Source organism: Cotesia typhae, unplaced genomic scaffold, assembly GCF_013202065.1.
Source record: "Cotesia typhae breed Kobodo isofemale line unplaced genomic scaffold, CoteBio_Ctyphae contig_26, whole genome shotgun sequence".
NCBI lineage: Eukaryota > Metazoa > Arthropoda > Insecta > Hymenoptera > Braconidae > Cotesia > Cotesia typhae.
In genome coordinates this window covers 737,312-757,817 of record NW_027423732.1, presented here as the reverse complement: position 1 = coordinate 757,817, position 20,506 = coordinate 737,312, and positions in this window count along the sequence as shown.

Genomic DNA, 20,506 nt, shown 5'->3' with positions numbered 1-20,506 from the left:
GATGATGATAGTGGTAGTGAACATCGAGTGACAGATAAGCCGTTTACCGGCATACTACGATCATCGTACTGATGCGAGTGTTATTGCCTGGAAACTTGATAACAGCAGCATCAGCAACGCGTGATATACTTTATTAACCTAAACATAGACAAGTAACAAGTACTAATACTGTTGGTACTCGTCTAAAGTATAATTAACTATTTCAGAAATGGAATTGGTTAAAAAGAAGAAGAAAAAATTTCAAGACTTGGAATTGCAACAGGTGTAAAGAAAATTAAGTCTCCAAGAGATCTCTTCTTGAGAAGTACTAACTGGAAGTAGTTAAAAGGAGGGGCAAAGAAACTAAAACGAAAAATAAACCTAGGGTATTTATTCCCTCAGTACATAGAGAATCTAACAAGTACGTCTCTCAGAGTCTCATTATATCGTCCAAGTTTTCCAGCTCGTTTGTTCCTCAACATTTCTTCCTCAATGTTTCAATTTCAGGCGAATAAATAATTGACCAATGACTTTTGGACAATAACTTTTAGGGGAATGCGTGGAATATATGGAACATCTCCCCGGATATGAAATACCTCGTAGATCAAAAGGATATTCTTATGTCCTGAAACGCGGACAACAGCACTAGTTGAGGAATTTGTTCGCGGATACCGTCAGCTAATTTACGAGCCAATTAATTCGCGCGAGAATCACCACCGGGGATACCCTACTGCTTATACATCCTCCAGAGCATTGACCAACTTTGCTGGAATTTAATATTATGGTTTAATGTTTGTGTTATTATAGTGGATATCAATCTAGGTGTTTTTAAAGGAAAAGATAATTAGGAGTTATAATAATAACAAACTAGCAAAAATTTGGTTTTATTAAATAATAAATTTTGTTAAAAGTTAAAAATTTTGCACTGTACTTTCTTAAAAGGCACAAATTTAAATCAAGATCTTTGCAATGACACTAAATTTAACTATAAAAATCCATTTTATCTTATTAAAGTTAGTTTTAAATTAAAAAGTATTTTTTTTAATTTGAATTTTGGCGGGAGAGTGACGTATTACCTTTTCCGGTGCGCAACGCCATCTTACAGAAATTTTAAGAACTAAATTTTTCAAAATTCGTTTTTTCAAGGCTTTATTAGTTTTTCTTTTGTTTCCGACATCTCTCGTGCGAAAATATCTCGATTTTCCATAAATTTCGTTATGAAAAATGTAACAAACGTCTTTAAAATCTACTAAAAATAATAAAATTTTTATTAAAAATAATTTTTCACATTCCGCGCATGTAATCTAGTCTGATATGTATAGAAGACATCCAGTCTATAGTCTAGAGTCTAGAGTTTAAGGTCTCTTTATTCAACATCCAGCCTCGTGTTTCACGTAGATGCATGTTTATTGCAGCATTAGTTTGAGCACCACCGGGGGATAAGCCGTCGGCTTGGATTTTCCTGGTTTACAGCTGGATTTCTCTATTCTCCGACAAGCCACGCGACCATTGGGAACTATCAACATGTTGCCATGGCAACAATACATTACATTTTTATTTCCATTCTTCTTATTCTTCTTCGCAGTAATAGAAGGATGGTTATTTTTTTGGAAGCAATTATTGCGTCCTTAAATAAATAATATTAATTGATTTTACATGTAAAAAATTTTCCCTGCTAAAATTTGTCACTCGATCAAAAAAAAAGATAAATTGTGAAAAAAAAGAAGGCAAAGATGTCTCGAGCAGGTAACAAAAAAATGTTAAAATATAAAAATGCGGAGTGTGAGTACAGCAGTGGTGCGATGACATGGACCGGACAAACATTATGGATGACATTGTCAACGGCAGAGGGTCCAAGAGGAGCCACCAGACAACGACGCATGCTGTAGTACCACCAGCGCACCAGAGTGCACGAGACACCACCGAATAATTCATCCCTATGATCGACCCCAGCTCTGCACATATTTATATATTTTTTTCGTAATAGTTGACCGAATTATTATAATAATAATTATGATAATTATATTATAAATATGTTGATGTTGATGGTGGTCATTGGTGTTTTAGCAAACAGCCAAGCGATAATAATTGTGGATGGATTTAAGCATAAACCAGCAACCGGAAGACGACTGATACTGGCTAGGTGTGGTAACGACGATGATTATTAATCACTCGCAGATCCCGCGTGTGACTGTCAGTACAGAAGCGGCGTTCACACCACACCGCACACCAACAGACTTAACACACACAATCTAACGTGTCAACTGTACCAAAAGCTTGACTAATTGTTTTGTCATTACGGATTATCCACCGTTCGATGATAAATCCGAAAAATATTGTGCGCTTGAAGAAAAATCTAGGAAATTTTTGGTAAATAGTATCACCACTATTTAATTAACACGCTTTTGGAGTATCTGGATAGCTTAACAGGTAGAGCCTTTGGCGCATACCCAAAAGATCCAGGTTCGAGTCCTGGTCTGGGCCGTCTGAATTATTTTTTTAGTCAAATTTATCTTTAATGACAAATTTAGATATTAATTAAGGCTAAATTGTTAATGCCTGTTGGGAAATACATAACAATATTACGAAAAATTAGAGAAAAAAATTGTTGTACACGGAAAAAAATTTCTGGGAAAATTTACGATACAACTATTGTAAAAAAGCTGGACTATACTTTCATTAGTATTAATTGTCAAATATTTTAGAAGAAAATTTACTATTTATTTATGAAATTTTCCAACTTACGATTAGAAAAAGTACGATATTACTATTGTATAAAGTGAGAGATTAAAATTGTCCAGTGCTGCCTCTTTATTTTTCCAATAGAAGTATAATAAATTTTACAATAGTCTTATTGGAATGTTTTTCAATTAGTGTGAGTGATGGCCGTGCACAGCGCTAGACTCCGTTAGAGTTTATCTAAATGTTGAAGGACTTTGGTAGTAGTTTACTTCGGATAGCGTAGAGGGAGAGTCCCCGGGCTGCTGACCAAACAGTTCTGGGTTCGATTCCCGGATAGGATGAAAAATTTCGATTTCTTTTTTCGGTTACTGTAAAATGAGTCCACCGTTACTATTTTATTAAATAAAAATTACGATAGTAAAATAGTAAAAATTCCTTCAATTTTCTTCCCGTGTATTACCATCATCTTCTTTCTAATAAATAGCTAATCAACTTTCATTTCATCTTTTTATTATTATTTAAAATACTTACACTCAGAGTAGACCAGAAAACCAGAAACGTGTTGGGTAATTATAGAGCTCTTGAAGCCCTCGGATAATATATGACCCCAGAAGACTCCGCCAGTAATGGCAGTAATGACCGAAACGTGAAATTCGTATATGATCCTGATGAGCTACCTAAAAGGATAACCTTCCTTCGCTATTATATCACATTATAAACCGCTTCCGAGAAACTTTTAGATGGTATTAGATTTCGCGTAATAATATAAACTGATAAATATCATGTGGCTGTGTCAAAATATTATTAATATCACTTGCGATGTTTTGTATGCTGACAAAAAATTGTGGGAAAAAATTATAAATACCTCGGAAAGGTTAAACTTTTTTTTACTTTCATTAAAAACTCTCATTTCTTCGGTTTACGGTGAGAGGAGTTTCCACGAATTAAGCTACAACTACCGAGTCTGGTGTATCATCCCTCTTGTTTCTTCTTTCGGGCTTTCAGTATTCAGAAAAGGTTCGCTCAACTATACAGTATATATCCTTTAATTTAGCAATGCATATCACGAGCAACAACAGATGTGAATCCTGGTTTTGTTTTTTTTTTGTTTTTAATAAAAATGATTAAAATTTTAGCTATTTTAATAATAATAATAATAATAATAATAATAATGACTAATAGATACTAGAATACCGCGTAAGTATAAAAATAGAAAAAAAATGAGATTTATTACCCAAACTATAGAATTTGTTTTTATAAATTTTATATTTGCAAAAATTACAAAGAATTTTTTTTATTTAAAAAAATGATGGAATACCTTGTAACATGCGTTAGCTTTACAATTGCTGGTGAAACTAACTAACTACATAAAACCTATATCGTCTTCTTAAACAAAAGTTTTATCAAAATAACTACAGAATTTAAACGGAATCTTTTAAAGTAACTACACTGAATTATTTATCCATTTAAACTATTTTTTAACATTAATTATACTAATTCAAATATTATTTTAACTGAAAATAAAAATTATTTTAATAACTATTAAACTTATCAACCTTCAAATTCTCGCATAATATACTAGTCACAAAAATTCAGGGATGTAAAAAAAATTCGAAATTATTCGGTGATTTTGAACGAGCTGTAACTCTAAGGAAAATGATCGTACAGCAAAAAAAAAAAAAAAGTAAATTGTAGCTTCATGTGTCTAGTTTTCAGATATGACCATGAAAATTTTTTATCATATTCGGGTCTGGAGAAATCCTAAGAAAATTACAAAAAAAAAATTTTCCAAATTTTTTCTCGTCTTAAAAAAGGTCTACGGGCTTCAAAAAAATTTTTTCCATTGTTTCGCTGAAAATCTTTTTTAGAAAATTTAATGCCCTTCAATTTGACGTAACCAAAAAGCCTGTACGATGATTTGCCGTGGAGTTATCGTCAGTCAAAGCAAAAAAAGTACTTTTTCACTTTGACAATCAATAACTCTGGAAATAATGATCGTATAGGAAATCGAAGGACGGTTTTGAAAACTACACGATATTCTCTATAAGATACCGTGAATAGCTTTTGTCAAAAAAATTTTTTTTCAATTGAAAACTTTAACTGAAAAAACGACAAAAATTCGCATAATTAAGGATATTTGGATAACTTGGTATAACTTTGGATAAAATGGATGAACAAAGGATATCGTCGGTAATTTTTTAACCTCTAAGTGTCCCCTAAAACCCCTGAAAAATTCAAAGCGCTGGGATTTTTTTTTTATAGTTCCCCGAAGCTTCAAATTCTTTGTTTTTGCAAAAATCACCATTGTGAGCAATTTTTCGATTTTTATTCATTTCTTCAATGAAAAAAAATTTTTTTCTCAAAAATCTTTATTTTTTCAATCAATTTGATTAATTTTTCAAGAGATTTGAAAAAAAAAAAATTTTAATTTTTTTTCCAAAATTTTTTTTTGATTTCCAAAAAGTTAAATTGTAATCACGATTACGTCCGCAATTTTCGACGGATCTTGATGAAACTTAATACATTTATTCTATGACCAAAAATCTCAGTCAAGTTTGAAAACGGGGCAAATCGGTCCATTAGTTCCAAAGTTGTGGGTGTTTATAAAATTTTTTCATTTTTCAAACGAGATTTTCCTAAATAAATTCAATTTTAATTCTTCATTATTTTATTTTCTTGCTCTTATAAAACCATACTTTACAAGAATAACTAGTAAAATAGCAAAATATTATAAGACTACTAGCTAGTGAAACAAACCACAGACCGAGTAATCCGATTTCACGTCTGGTGGTTGTGCTGAAACTTCTGTTGGTAATTCTTTTTCTTCGTTTTCATACACCACACTTTGAAAGTAATCTTACTTTATCGTCGATAGCCAACTTCTTATATCAGCTTTCTTCATGGTTACAAGAACAACCCAGGGTCTATTATTTCCATCAGTGACCACCTTTCCATGCTCGATTTCTCCAAGTACTTATTAAACTCTGAGCAACTATTGTTTCTTCGTCGACAATGCTCGCTTTTTTGTATCCAGATCTCTAAAGCGACTCTGGAGCTGACGGGCGTGGATAATTCTTCGGGAAAAAACTGTTTAAATATCGTGACTTAAATCAGATATTCCAAATCGTCGGTGATACTCCAAATATCTTGTAACTTAATTTGTTAATACTCTCTAATTGCTAAAAATGTAATTAATTGCAGAAAGTAAATATAGAGGGGTAGATTTCTTAATTTAAACACAGAGTAGTAGTTTAAATATTTGATATTACTTTTTAAGAAGGGTAAAATTTATTAATTTAAGTAAAATTAAACATTTAATAAAGAAAATTGTAACTTATTTAACGAGCTATAACTTGCACTAGGAATTTTTATACAATTAGTTATGCAATTATTCGAGAATAATCACATAAAAAAAAAATTCAAATTGAAAAATTAATTTCTTCAATTGAAAAAATAAAGATTTTTGAGAAAAAAAGAACAAAATTCGAAAAATTGCTCACAATGGTGATTTTTGCAAAAACAAAGAATTTGAAACTTCGGGGAACTATGAAAAAAAAATCCCAGCGCTTTGAATTTTTCAGGGGTTTTAGGGGACACTTGGAGGTTGAAAAATTACCAACGATATCCTTTGTTCATCCATTTTATCCAAAGTTATACCAAGTTATCCAAATATCCTTAATTATGCGAATTTTTGTCGTTTTTTCAGTTAAAGTTTTCAATTGAAAAAAAATTTTTTTGACAAAAGCTATTCACGGTATCTTATTGAGAATATTGTGTAGTTTTCAAAACCGTCCTTCGATTTCCTATACAATCATTATTTCCAGAGTTATTGATTGTCAAAGTGAAAAAGTACTTTTTTTGCTTTGACTGACGATAACTCCACGGCAAATCATCGTACAGGCTTTTTGGTTACGTCAAATTGAAGGGCATTAAATTTTCTAAAAAAGATTTTCAGCGAAACAATGGAAAAAATTTTTTTGAAGCCCGTAGACCTTTTTTAAGACGAGAAAAAATTTGGAAAATTTTTTTTTTGTAATTTTCTTAGGATTTCTCCAGACCCGAATATGATAAAAAATTTTCATGGTCATATCTGAAAACTAGACACTTGAAGCTACAATTTACTTTTTTTTTTTTGCTGTATGATCATTTTCCTTGGAGTTACAGCTCGTTCAAAATCACCGAAAAATTTCGAATTTTTTTTACATCCTTGAATTTTTGTGACTAGTATATTATGCGAGAATTTGAAGGTTGATAAGTTTAATAGTTATTAAAATAATTTTTATTTTCAGTTAAAATAATATTTGAATTAGTATAATTAATGTTAAAAAATAGTTTAAATGGATAAATAATTCAGTGTAGTTACTTTAAAAGATTCCGTTTAAATTCTGTAGTTATTTTGATAAAACTTTTGTTTAAGAAGACGATATAGGTTTTATGTAGTTAGTTAGTTTCACCAGCAATTGTAAAGCTAACGCAAGTTACAAGGTATCCCATCATTTTTATAAATGAAAAAAATTCTTTGTAATTTTTGCAAGTATAAAATTTATAAAAACAAATTCTATAGTTTGGGTAATAAATCTCATTTTTTTTCTATTTTTGTACTTACTTGGATTGCAGTATCACCAAGGATACTGCAGAATTCCAAAAATAAGTGTCGCTCATCAATTTCCAGTCCGTGGTACGCGTAATTAGGGTAACTCCGGTAACACCTGGCTCCCGGGTTTGGATCAGCGATGTTTCAAATTTTCCTCATGATGCATCGGTCAGTTATCTATTAATAGTAACTGTTCCGATCTGGATAGTCAGTCACACGGGTAAATTATTTAGCAACCCAACGACAACCGGAAGTATACATTGCACTGCTACTTTAATATAAATATGCTCGCTATAATGTGTAGTGTGTTAAATTTACACAAGATAGTCCAGTGGGTGAAAACGCCGCAGAAGAGATAGACCGAAAAATTATAAAGATAGACGAATGGATTTTATTCTGGAGATATTTAATCATAGAACCGTTTCGCCAGCCAAGATATTATTCGAGTCAACCTTTTTTGTCAATTGGAGAATTTCTGGCGTTGACGTGCTCTACGAGCGATTAATTCGCATGACTTTATCCGCAAGAAACTATCAAGAATGAGAAGAAACAACAAAAAAGATTTAACATTGCTGGCGATGACAAGAAGAGTCAATATATTATATACATTATCCAGACAATGGAATTTTCGGTTAAGAAAAATATAATAAATATAATTGTAATAATTAACGTTACAGCCGATAGCTCAGAATATTCACCATTACTTACTAAATACTGACCAGTAGTATTATCCTTACAAAACTTATAAATAACTTTTATTTTAAATCTACAATAGTACGTTTGTTTTTTTAAATCTTTAAATCTATATAAGTTTTTTAGTAATTAAACAAATCGTTTATTAAATATTATATTTATCTGATTAAATAAATAGTAGTTTATAATTTTGGGAAAAGATATTTAATAACAGTACGATTCAATGATATTTAAATTAATCCCCAAAAAGCTGACTAATATTCGGTACATTAGATTATTTTAATTATTAACATCATTTTAGTAGCTTTAATTTTTAATAATTAATCTTTGATATTTTATTATTTTTTCAAATACTTATTAATTATAAAGTTATTGATTTAATATAAATTTATTAACGTACCAAAGACAAGGTTAAGTTATAATAATTTTCACAATTTTATCAGTACCTTTTTTTTTTATCATAAAAATTCCGTATATTTCTGCGGAAATTTTTATTTCAAGTATAATTAAAAACTCACAACCTGCAGTGTTGTGACTGCCGAGAATTAAGGATTATAAATAAAAAAAACTGGCTTAATGATTTTTTGAATAATCGCACACTTAGTTTGGGTACTTTTGAAATAAATTTTAAAAATAATAGAGCATTCACAGGATCAATTAAAAAGAATTTAATGGATAATTGTGACGGAACAAATTTATAGATAATCTAAAATAAATTAAAAATTTTAAACACTTATTAAATTAAATTAAACATTTAAACTTTCCCGGTTTTTTGAAAGTTTTTTTAAAATCTCTGTAAGATGGCGTTGCGCACCGGATCCAGAACTGCGTCACTCTCCCGCCAAAATTCAAATTTAAAAAATCATTTTTAATTTAAAACTTATCTGGACAATCATTATGTTCTTGAACTTTCTAATTATACTAAATTTTATTTAAGAAACTTATTTTATTATATAAATTAGAAGGAAAAAAATTTTTTCTCATTCTTTCAATTATATAGATTAATAATGGGTATTTTTATTTCTATAGCCATGAAAAAAGCAAGCTCTGAAGCTTTTTAGATAAATAAACTATTTAAAGAGAAATAATGTGTGGAGTAAACAACGATAACATGGAGACGAGTTATCTCTACCCTCGTCTGGTCCACCAGGTAATCCATAATCACCAAACCGCACATGGCACTTACGCTCACTGCACAGTCACCAAATTGATGTATCCATTAACAAATTTTCAATAATCTAAATGTCAAAGGTTATTTTATATTATTGTTAGAAATCTTGCGAGTATGTTTTATTGTTACGATTGGTTAGATTGTACTGAAGTATTGTGACTGGTGATGTTATAATATGACATGCAAGATGTTTTGCAATGCGAGCGCTATCGATTACAAAACATGCTATTATTTTATTTCACATTCGATATACTCGTGTTATATTCAATTTTTTTTTAGCGAATCACAATTCCTAGTGGACTTACTACTACATAGAAATACTATTTCGATTGAAAAAATAGAGATTTTTGAGAAAAAAATTTTTTTTTCATTGAAAAAATGAAAAAAAAAATCGAAAAATTGCTCACAATGGTGATTTTTGCAAAAACAAAGAATTTAAAGCTTCGGGGAACTATGAAAAAAAAATCCCAGCGCTTTGAATTTTTCAGGGGTTTTAGGGGACACTTGGAGGTTGAAAAATTACCGACGATATCCTTTGTTCATCCATTTTATCCAAAGTTATACCAAGTTATCCAAATATCCTTAATTATGCGAATTTTTGTCGTTTTTTCAGTTAAAGTTTTCAATTGAAAAAAAATTTTTTTGACAAAAGCTATTCACGGTATCTTATTGAGAATATCGTGTAGTTTTCAAAACCGTCCTTGGATTTCCCATACGATCATTATTTCCAGAGTTATTGATTGTCAAAATGAAAAAGTACTTTTTTGCTTTGACGGACAATAGCTCCGCGGCAAATCATCGTACAGGCTTTTTGATTACGTCAAATTGAAGGGCATTAAATTTTCTAAAAAATTTTTTCAGCGAAACAATGGAAAAAAATTTTTTTGAAGCCCGTAGACCTTTTTTAAGACGAGAAAAAATTTGTAAAATTTTTTTTTTGTAGTTTTCTTAGGATTTCTCCAGACCCGAACATGATAAAAAATTTTCATGGTCATATCTGAAAACTAGACACTTGGAGCTACAATTTGCGTTTTTTTTTTGCTGTACGATAATTTTCCTCGGAGTTACAGCTCGTTGAAAATCACCCAAAAATTTCGAATTTTTGTTTGAAAAAAAAAATTCTCATCGGATCTCCATTAATTTTCACTCGAAAAGTTTAAAAGTTCAATATATTAAACAGTGATTTGTCGTGAATATAATAAAAATATAAACTATAAAAATATATAAAAGCAAGATAGCAAACAGAAATAAAATGACGAATGGTTAGAACATAAATCTTGAGAATGCATCTGAAGAGATGGTTTTACAGCAAGCTTTTATGCTGAAGTTATATATCAAACTTTCAAAGACACCGCGGTGAATGATATTGCCCTTATTCCTTTTTTCACATATGCGAGGGATTTTTATTCTCCAAGAGGGTGTTTATTGAAAACTCAATAAGTGTAACGTTGATTGTGTTTAAACTTTTTTTCCTTGTTACTTTTTCATCTAAAAAGTGCTTGTTTATCACACATAACTTTCATTTTTACGGCTGAAGAAATAGACAATGAAACTTTTAAAAAAGCGAAGGTATTTTTATGTTAATCACACATCGTCCGAGGGCTCCTCGTAGTTTTAATACGTGACAATAGGTCACAGGAAGAGTTGTCGCTTTGTTTAAGTCGTCTAGACTACTTAAATACATCCATTATATTCATATATACAGGGTGTAGAACTGATAAACTTTAATAATGATAATGGTGATGGTGATGAGGAGGAAACTAAATCTTAACATAGTTGATACTTGCTAAATAAACCCAACTTTGCCAGCAGCACACTATCTTCTAATTTCCTTCCACTTCTTCCGTGTAATTATAACAAATTATTTAGAAATTTTAAAAAAGAAATTATCACAAATATTCCGGCGGGAAGAAAATTGAAGGAATTTTTACTATTTTACTATCGTAATTTTTATTTAATAAAATAGTAACGGTGGACTATACTTCTCATTTAGTAATTTTTACGATCTACTATTGTAAATTTTATCCAACAAACAAGACCAGCGAGAGACTCAAAAAGTCCAATATTATAGAGCTAATTATACAATATGTGTTTGTGAACTTTACAATTCAACTATTGTAAAAATTGATAGTCGGTTTTTTTAAAAGAAGTTTTAGGGAGAGAGAGAGAGAGAGAGAGAGATAGGAGGTTGGACTAATTGCTAATTTTACAGTAACCGAAAAAAGAAATCGAAATTTTTCATCCTATCCGGGAATCGAACCCAGAACTGTTTGGTCGGCAGCCCGGGGACTCTCCCTCTACGCTATCCGAAGTAAACTACTACCAAAGTCCTTCAACATTTAGATAAACTCTAACGGAGTCTAGCGCTGTGCACGGCCATGACTCACACTAATTGAAAAACATTCCAATAAGACTATTGTAAAATTTATTATACTTCTATTGGAAAGATACAGAGGCAGCACTGGACAATTTTAATCTCTCACTTTTTACAATAGTAATATCTTACTTTTTCTAATCGTAAGTTGGAAAATTTCATGAATAATTAGTTAATTTTCTTCTAAAATATTTGACAATTAATACTAATGAAAGTATAGTCCAGCTTTACAATAGTTGTATCGTAAATTTTTCAAACAATAGTTATATTTCTATTAAATCTCTCAATAGTTCATATTAACAAAAAAGACTCAGGTGAGGTAAAAAAGTTATGAATATGAATTAAATGTTTTATGTTGTTTGCAAAGTGAGCAATATAAAACCAACAACGGACTGCAGTGCAGAGAAATTCACAAAAACAAGTATTCGTATATCTCAAAACTTTGGCAATAGTCCTGGGCTCGCGATTCAACTTTCCCACTCACTCATTCACAACTTTTCTTTTTTTATTATCGTCTGCATGAATAACATGAACAGCCGAGCTTATACGTTACATGTGTTCGAGCTTTTCAAGTCCCATATGCAATATCTCCGAGTTTATCATTACACAATTTGACTGAAAATATTTAATTCGATCTTGGTAATATTTCCAAGAATTGTTTATGCTCTCTTGAGAATTTAATAGCAAAGTTATTGTTCTTAAAATTTGTCCAAGTGACAAAATTAAAATACTAGTTTCAATTAAAACGTACGTGTTCCACCGGAGTTTATTGCTGGACCAGAACGCACACTTTCCTTTTACTGTTATACGAGGATCGTAAGCTTGTACTATACCTTTGCTTTTCCTTTTTCTTTAATTTATTTACTTAAACTTTAATGGAATTGCATTTACTTTAAATTAAAGCTCCAGCCAGCCGTCTGTATCATCTGTGCTTGATACTAATGCCAAATCTTGGAAAATCAATGTTTTATTGACAAGTTTAAATATTACTGAACATCTTCAGTAATACTGCAATGGCGCGTAAGCTCGTAAATATAAAAATTTTCTTTTTATAAATTTTTTATTTTCAAAAATTACAAAGAATTTAAAATTTCCCGCCAAAAAAAATGGAAATTTTCAAAAATTAGGAAGTTATCCATTTTATCCCGTTGTTTTCAACGGATGTTGACGTTTAGAGGTGCTACACGGTAAGAACAAGATTACACTGAATATCATCCGAGATTATACTGAGTGAAAAAAAATTTTCATTATGTGAACCTCATGTAACTTTTGAACGGCTTGACCGATTTAATTGCGATTGGCGCCATTCAAAAGAGCTTGACCAAACTTAGATTTTGAATACAATTTGGACCGATTCGAACCGGTAGATTTTGAGAAATCTCAAAATAATAAAAAAAAAACCAATTTTTTTTGTGGTTTTTTTTAAATAACTTCTGAACGGCTCTACCGATCGATTCCAAAATCTAACCAGCTCTTAATATTAGAAAACTACGTTGATCGCCGCCAGCTGGGTCAAAATCGGTTGATTCGTTCGTGAGTTATCGTTGACGAAAGAAAACGGAAAAAAGTGTTTTTTTGGAATTTTTTCAAAATTCCTTGTGCGATTAATTTAAACTTGAAGATTCTTTGTGAAGGTTGAAAAACTGCGTCGAATGCGGCCAACCGCGTGGAAATTGGTTCATTTATTCAAAAGTTATAGCGGTTTAAAGATTTGAAAAATAGTGTTTTATCAAATTTTTACCAAACTTTTGAGCTCGAAGAGCTCAAAATCTTACAAAGGCTATTTTTTGAGCTTGGAGAGCTCAAAAACACACTCAAATTGTATTTTTGAGCTGGAAGAGCTCAAAAATGTTATAAGTGCAATTTCAAGCAGTTACTTTTCTATATCGAGTGCTTTTTCAATTAATTATTTTTTTTAGCAGTTACAGAGTATTAACAAATTAAGTTACAAAATATTGCAGTATCATCGACAATATTCAGCTTAAAAACTTGAACATTAGCTTTAAAGTTTGTAACATAATTAATCTCACCATAAAACTAGATTTGCCTCGCTTATTAAGTATGCATGCCTCGGAGCTGTCGTTTATTCACATTGACCTGATGTCATATCTTGAACGTGTCTGATGATAGCCAGTGGATGGATTATATATGTCCAGGCCATTAGATGAGTACAGTGGATGCGAATTAAATTCTGTTCAGAGGGATGGAAGAAATGACGATTAAAGTTAATAATCTGCACGGTGCGGTACGGCGTATCTTTCAAGTTGGGTAAACAGAGATACTTTTTAACGCACCAAAAACACCATAGTCTATTAAAACAAACGAGTTATTAAAGAGATGATTTAACGGTTGGATTCAATCATGCGTGAAGATATGCTGTGGTTAGCTGTGTGGGTACATATCCATAATCTAGTACTTACCACTACCCTCAGCTCCGTCATCTGGTCACCCTTCCAGATGCTTAAATCCATTTTATTCAAATCCAAAATTTTCTTTTTGAATTTACCAAGATACAATAGAATATTTAAGGCCATCTTCGGTCCATATATGAACCAACTATACACTATCAGTATAACGGCAGGAGCAAGAGCAGGAGGGAGTTTAAACGTGAGTAGAGCCGATTAGTTCCAGAGCTTTATCGTTTAACGCGAGTTTACTACCACCCATGATGACGTGCCGGTTAGGGGTAACTACTCCCTCGAGTTACTCTGATAGTAAAACCCACCTGTCGCCAGTCGCTACACACTCTATACACTCCTGGATTGAAGCTCTCCTCTAAGTGAAGCCTTTAAGCCGAAAATCGCCAAATTTTTGCCTCAGCCTTCACTTAATCGCCTCAATCTTGTTGAAAACACAAATAATGTTAATTTTTAATGAAATTAACACGCGGCTAATTCGGGAACAATGAATGCTAAGCCCAAAAGTAAGACAATGAGGTGCTTTGAAAAGCTTCTGATTAATGTATACACTGCTAGGTCTTTCATTTATAATTATTCGACCATAAATTCACGTCTTAGACTCTGAGAGTGATAAGTGACTGATAAGTAGGATAAGAAGAGTGTTTAATAATAAAAAGTGCACACGACAACCGAAATTAAAGTAGATTTCAATATTTGATTGAAAAGAATTTTAATAATAAATTTAAAACTATTTAGAACTAAGTTTTATTCAAAAAATTATCTTGTAAAGTAAAAAGTCTCTCAAATATTTATCAAACATCCCAAGTAATATGTTGCAAACAACAAATAACTTGTTAAAGTTAGTTTTAAACTAAAAAGTGTTTTTTTAAATTTGAATTTTGGCGGGAGAGTGACGTAGTACCTTTTCCGGTGCACAACGCCATCTTACAGAAATATTAAGAACTAAATTTTTAAAATTCGTTTTTTCAAGGCTTTATCAATCATATGATTAATTTATTTGAGATTTTACCTCTTAAGGTCATTATTAAAATATTATTAAGCGTTTTTTTTTTTTTTTTTTTTTTTTTTTGTAGTTACTCGAACTATGCATTAGTTTAAGTAACTATTGATAAATAGTTACATGGACTGTATTTAAATAAATATTTTTCTATCGTGTTAAACAAAAAATAATTAGGTGACTGAAAGGTTGTTACGGATGACGGCTCAGATAGCTTAACTGTCCAAGCCCTTGGTACGCAACCAAAAGATCCGGGTTCGATTCCCGGTCCGGGCTGCAAGAATTATTTTTTCTGTTTTCTGAGTTAAAGTTAATAAAGATTACTATTAAGCCTATATTTAACTAAAAATAGTTTAAGTAACTATCTATTGGGGTTCAATATAATTTATTATTTTAGGTATAAGAACTTCAATTAAATAGTGGCGATGCTATTTAACTAGATTTTGCTAGTTCAGAGAACCAGATTTTTCTCTCAGTGTAGCCTAAAAATCAAGATTCCAACGATTAGTTATATTAAATCGTTAGTTTTCATATCACAAGTTTTAAATGACCAGCTGACAATTTTATAATTTAAAAAAATTCATAAAAACTCGGTGGAATTTTTTTTAAAGGTAATTTGTTGAAAATAATCCTAAAATTTAGTTGGTGATTTTTAAAAGTAATTATAAGAAAACTATAAATGCAATTTTTGAAATGTCTAAATTTTCCATAAATTCCATCATGAGAAATGTAATAGATTCCAAATAAATCAAATACAAACCTCAGTATTAAATTGGTAAAAGCTTGGAACGTCGATTGAACAAGATGAGATTAATCCGAAAAACGTCAACATTTTTTCCGGTCATCTCGACGAATTGGACGGCCCCGAACACAGTTCCGAAGATTGACGATCTCCTGGAGTGAGAACTAAATTGAAGCTCTCCAAGATTACCTACTTGTCTTTTTCTGTTTCGCCGGTTGACTGATGAAAACACTTAATGCTAAGTACAGACCTGAGATATTTATTTTTTTATGAACAATAAAAGTTTGCAATTATTTGTTGTTAAATTATTAGGGTTAAACTCACTGTACTCTCAATAGAAAGCGATTAGAGTTTGGATAATAGCGGAGATAATTGCCCGAGTAAGTTTTGGGATTCCCGATTCCCGGTGAATGAAGAGACAAAAGTCACGGGATTAATTTCGTCAAGTTAGTGCTCTGCTCTTCTCTGTTCTCTGTCTTCTTTTATTATTTTCCGCTTAAACTTGGTTAGGTAATGGTTATATATCCATTTGTATGATTAACGGTCGCTGGCCCTCTTGTGACCTGTTAGTGAAGTTTATCGCCGCCTCTTCCATGTTCGACCGTTCCTCGATAGACTCCGGGCAAAAAATTGTAAATAGATGTATGTGATAGTAAGTGAGCGTTCTGCTGATGCTGATGATGAAGCTAATGACCTACAACTTGCTGTGTCGAAGGGAAAAAGTAAGTTTTTAAATTTTCAATACAAGTAGTAACTACAAAAAAAACGTTTAGTAATAGTTTAATAATGACCTTAAGAGGTAAAATCTCAAATAAATTAATCATATGGTTAATAAAGCCTTAAAAAAACGAATTTTGAAAAATGTAGTTCTTAAAATTTCTGTAAGATGGCGTTGCGCGCCGGAAAAGTTACTACGTCACTCTCCCGTCAAAATTCAAATTTAAAAAAATATTTTTTGATTTAAAACTAATTTTAACAAGTTAAACTCAAGACACTGACACTTAAATCTTGTTTAAGCACATGTTACCTCTTCAAAAAGGTAAAATCATCAAATAAATTAATCATATGGTTGATAAAGCCTTGAAAAAACGAATTTTGAAAAATTTAGTTCTTAAAATTTCTGTAAGATGGCGTTGCGCGCCGGAAAAGGTAATACGTCACTCTCCCGTCAAAATTCAAATTTAAAAGAACACTTTTTAGTTTAAAACTAACTTTAATAAGTTATTGAGTTAGTGAGCAGTTTTTTCAGTAGATAAAATTACAAAATCTTCAGAATTAATTTCAATTAATAATTAATTAATAGCAAATACTTCATAATTGTATTAAATTTTTTTTTCGCCTGATTAATATGGGAATCTATCCAAAAACGCCGTATGAAAATCCAGGCTGGTTTTCCATATAGATTTTTTATTATAAAACAGAAAAATAAATTTAGTTTGAATAAAAAGTCCTTAGAGACGTTTTTTATTGCTCAGAGATTAAATAACGAGAGACCTCACTCTTAAAATGAATTATCGAGGTTCTAATGGACCGGAAATTATCGGATTTTCCTCGTTACAATTTATATAAATCCTTTTGTCATTTTTTACTCAGCTTAGTAATGCGCTCGTCAATTATATACTTTACCAAGTAAAACATAGTTGTTAAATTCAACAATTATTATCATTATCCTTCGGATAAAAATAGAACTTGTGATTAAAAAATGAACTAAAATTGTGAATTTCTGGAGTCTGAAGGTGACTGTGTTTGATTGGACGTAAATAAATCAGTATGACGAACGACTGGAAGCTCCTCGCTGGTTTAATTTGACAGACCCTAGCGTTAGCTTAATTACATTCCATACCGTTCTCATTGCAATGTCTTCAGTCCGAGTTATGCCTCTGTGGTAATTTGCTCCTTGATTATTGAATTCAATGTTTTACTTACAAAATTCATATCTTTCATTTTAATTTTTTACTTTCCCGCTCTTGATGGATAATTTTATCTTACAACTGACATCTCCTGTTATTTCCACGACAAAGAGTATACAAGTGTGTCCTAGTCAAGTATCTGGAGGGCTTTATGCTTCGTCAGGACTATGCTAATGCAAGGACTTGGATACTTGTCTCTTGTCACTCTTATATTTTTGAAATTGCATTACCAGCAGATTTTATATATATTTATTTATAAAAAGCGCTATTCGGCCGCATTTGATACAGAAAAGTGGATTTATCTTTAATAAAGAAGAAATATTAATAATAAATTACTTTTACTTCCTTGTTATCATTAATTATACAACAAATTGATTTTGAATACAATTTGGACCGATTCGAACTGGTAGATTTTGAGAAATCTCAAAATAATAAAAAAAACCAATTTTTTTTTTTGTGGTTTTTTTTAAATAACTTTTGAACGGCTTTATCGATCAATTCCAAAATCTAACCATCTTTTAATATTAGAAAACTAGACGGAAAAAAAATTATATGAAAAATTACAATAGTAATATCGTAATCCAGGACTATACTTTTAGTATCTTGATTTTTACGATGCTGCCGTCTACAGAATACAATTTGAATTATTGAAAATTACGATGTTGATTGGTAAATTTTTTTTCTGTAAGAGGAAGTGAATAAGGACGCATACTATATGTTTTAATAAAAGAAAGACAGAGTCCAGTAGTTTGCGGCGCCACCACCAAAAGATGACCAATTACTGTATGGAGGGTCTTATTATGTGACTGAACATAAAATTTGGAAATGCCTCTGATAGCGTGAAGGGATAAACCTTGGACTTGTGGTAGAGAGGTCTTCCGGGTTCGATTCCTCGGTGATGCAGAATTATTTTTTTTCGGTAACCTAAGCTTCTTTTTAATTTAAGTGATAGAAATTTACGATACTGCATCGTAAAAATTACGATGTTTGAGTTTAGATCCGGCATTATAATATTCTACACTAAAAATTACGATGTTTTTACCGTAATTTTTCATACAGTTTTCTTTCCGTGTACGTCGATCGCCGCCAGCCGGGTCAAAATCGGTTGATTCGTTCGTGAGTTATCGTTGACGAAAGAAAACGGAAAAAAGTGTTTTTTTGGAATTTTTCCAAGATTCCTTGTGCGATTAATTTAAAATTGAAGATTCTTCATGAGGGTTGAAGAACTGCGTCGAATGCGGCCAATCGCGTGAAAATCGGTTCATTTATTCAAAAGTTATAGCGGTTTAAAGATTTGAAAAATAGTTTTTTATCAAATTTTTACGACTTTTGAGCTCGAAGAGCTCAAAATCTTACAAAGGCTATTTTTTTGAGCTCGAAGAGCTCAAAAGCGTACTAAAGGTATTTTTTTTTAGCTCGGAGAGCTCAAAAATGTTATAAGTGCAATTTGAAACGTTGGTAAGAAATTGGCGGGAAAATTAAAATTTTTTTCGAATTTTTTTGATAGAGATACAATTAAACAGAAGCAATTAGGTAGAAAAAAGTATCAAATTTCTTTCATGTGTATAAAATTATATAAAAAACATAAAAATTTTTGAACCGATTCCTTTTTTTTCAAAAATCTATTTTTTTTTTCTTTTTCTAATTTGGACAATTTATTTTTCGAATGAGCTTAGAATAGATTTTAAAAGTTTAAGCGTGTAAAACAGAATAAATAACAAGAACTACAACTGCGACAGAGTCGACATAGTACTAGGTAGCATCACGAGTAAAGGAGCATGTTCATCAGAGCCTGTGACACTTTGGATGCCCTAACGCGTCAGGCGTTAAAGCTTTTCAGTTCAGATAGTGGTATGTATCTATAATACCACACCATAACAGAGGCTTTGACCGTTCAAGCGGTTCTGCATCGAGTTTACTCGTTCGCCAACATTTTATCTTCCTGTGTGTTTTATAATAACTCCATTGAACCTTTACTTTTCGAATCATATTTTATCGGTAAAACCTCACTCGCCAAATATCTTTTAAATATAACAAAGAGAATTGTCGGTACAATAGTCGGCTAGAAAACTAAATCAATACTTTTATTTCTTCGCTCAAATACCTAAAATACTTGCGGAAAATTAAATTGTTTTAAAAAATAGAAAAAAAATTAGAGTTGAATAAAAAAAAAAAGAAACAAGATGAGTCTCGAGGGCTGGTAAGTCGCTGAGGAAATGATCTTAACGAGATGAGTTGATTCTTGACGACTAAATTACGTAAAACTATTACGGAGAAAAAAAGTCAAGACTCTAACGTTCTAATCGACTTATTCACTTTATTTTTACTAGAAAAAAAAATTTTAAGAAAATTTTGGGATTGTACCTAAAGTTCTTGACCGATCAAAAAAAAATTGATTTTTGAAAAAATTAAAAAAAAAAATTTTTTTGAAAAAAAATTAAATTTTTTTTTTTCAAATTTCTTGAAAAATTAATCTCTTTGATTGAAAAAATAAAGATTTAAAAAAAAAAAATATTTTTTCATTGAAGAAATAAATAAAAATCGAAAAATTCCTCATAATGGTGATTTTTGCAAAAACAAAGAATTTGAAGCTTCGGAGCACTATGAAAAAAAAATCTCAGCGCTTTGAATTTTTCAGGGATTTTAGGGGACACTTGGAGGTTGAAAAATTACCAACGATATCCTTTGTTCATCCATTTTATCCAAAGTTATACCAAGTTATCCAAATATCCTTAATTATGCGAATTTTTGTCGTTTTTTCAGTTAAAGTTTTCAATTGAAAAAAAATTTTTTTGACAAAAGCTATTCACGGTATCTTATAGAGAATATCGTGTAATTTTCAAAACCGTACTTGGATTTCCTATACGATCATTATTTCCATAGTTATTGATTGTCAAAGTGAAAAAGTACTTTTTTGCTTTGACTGACGATAACTCCGCGGCAA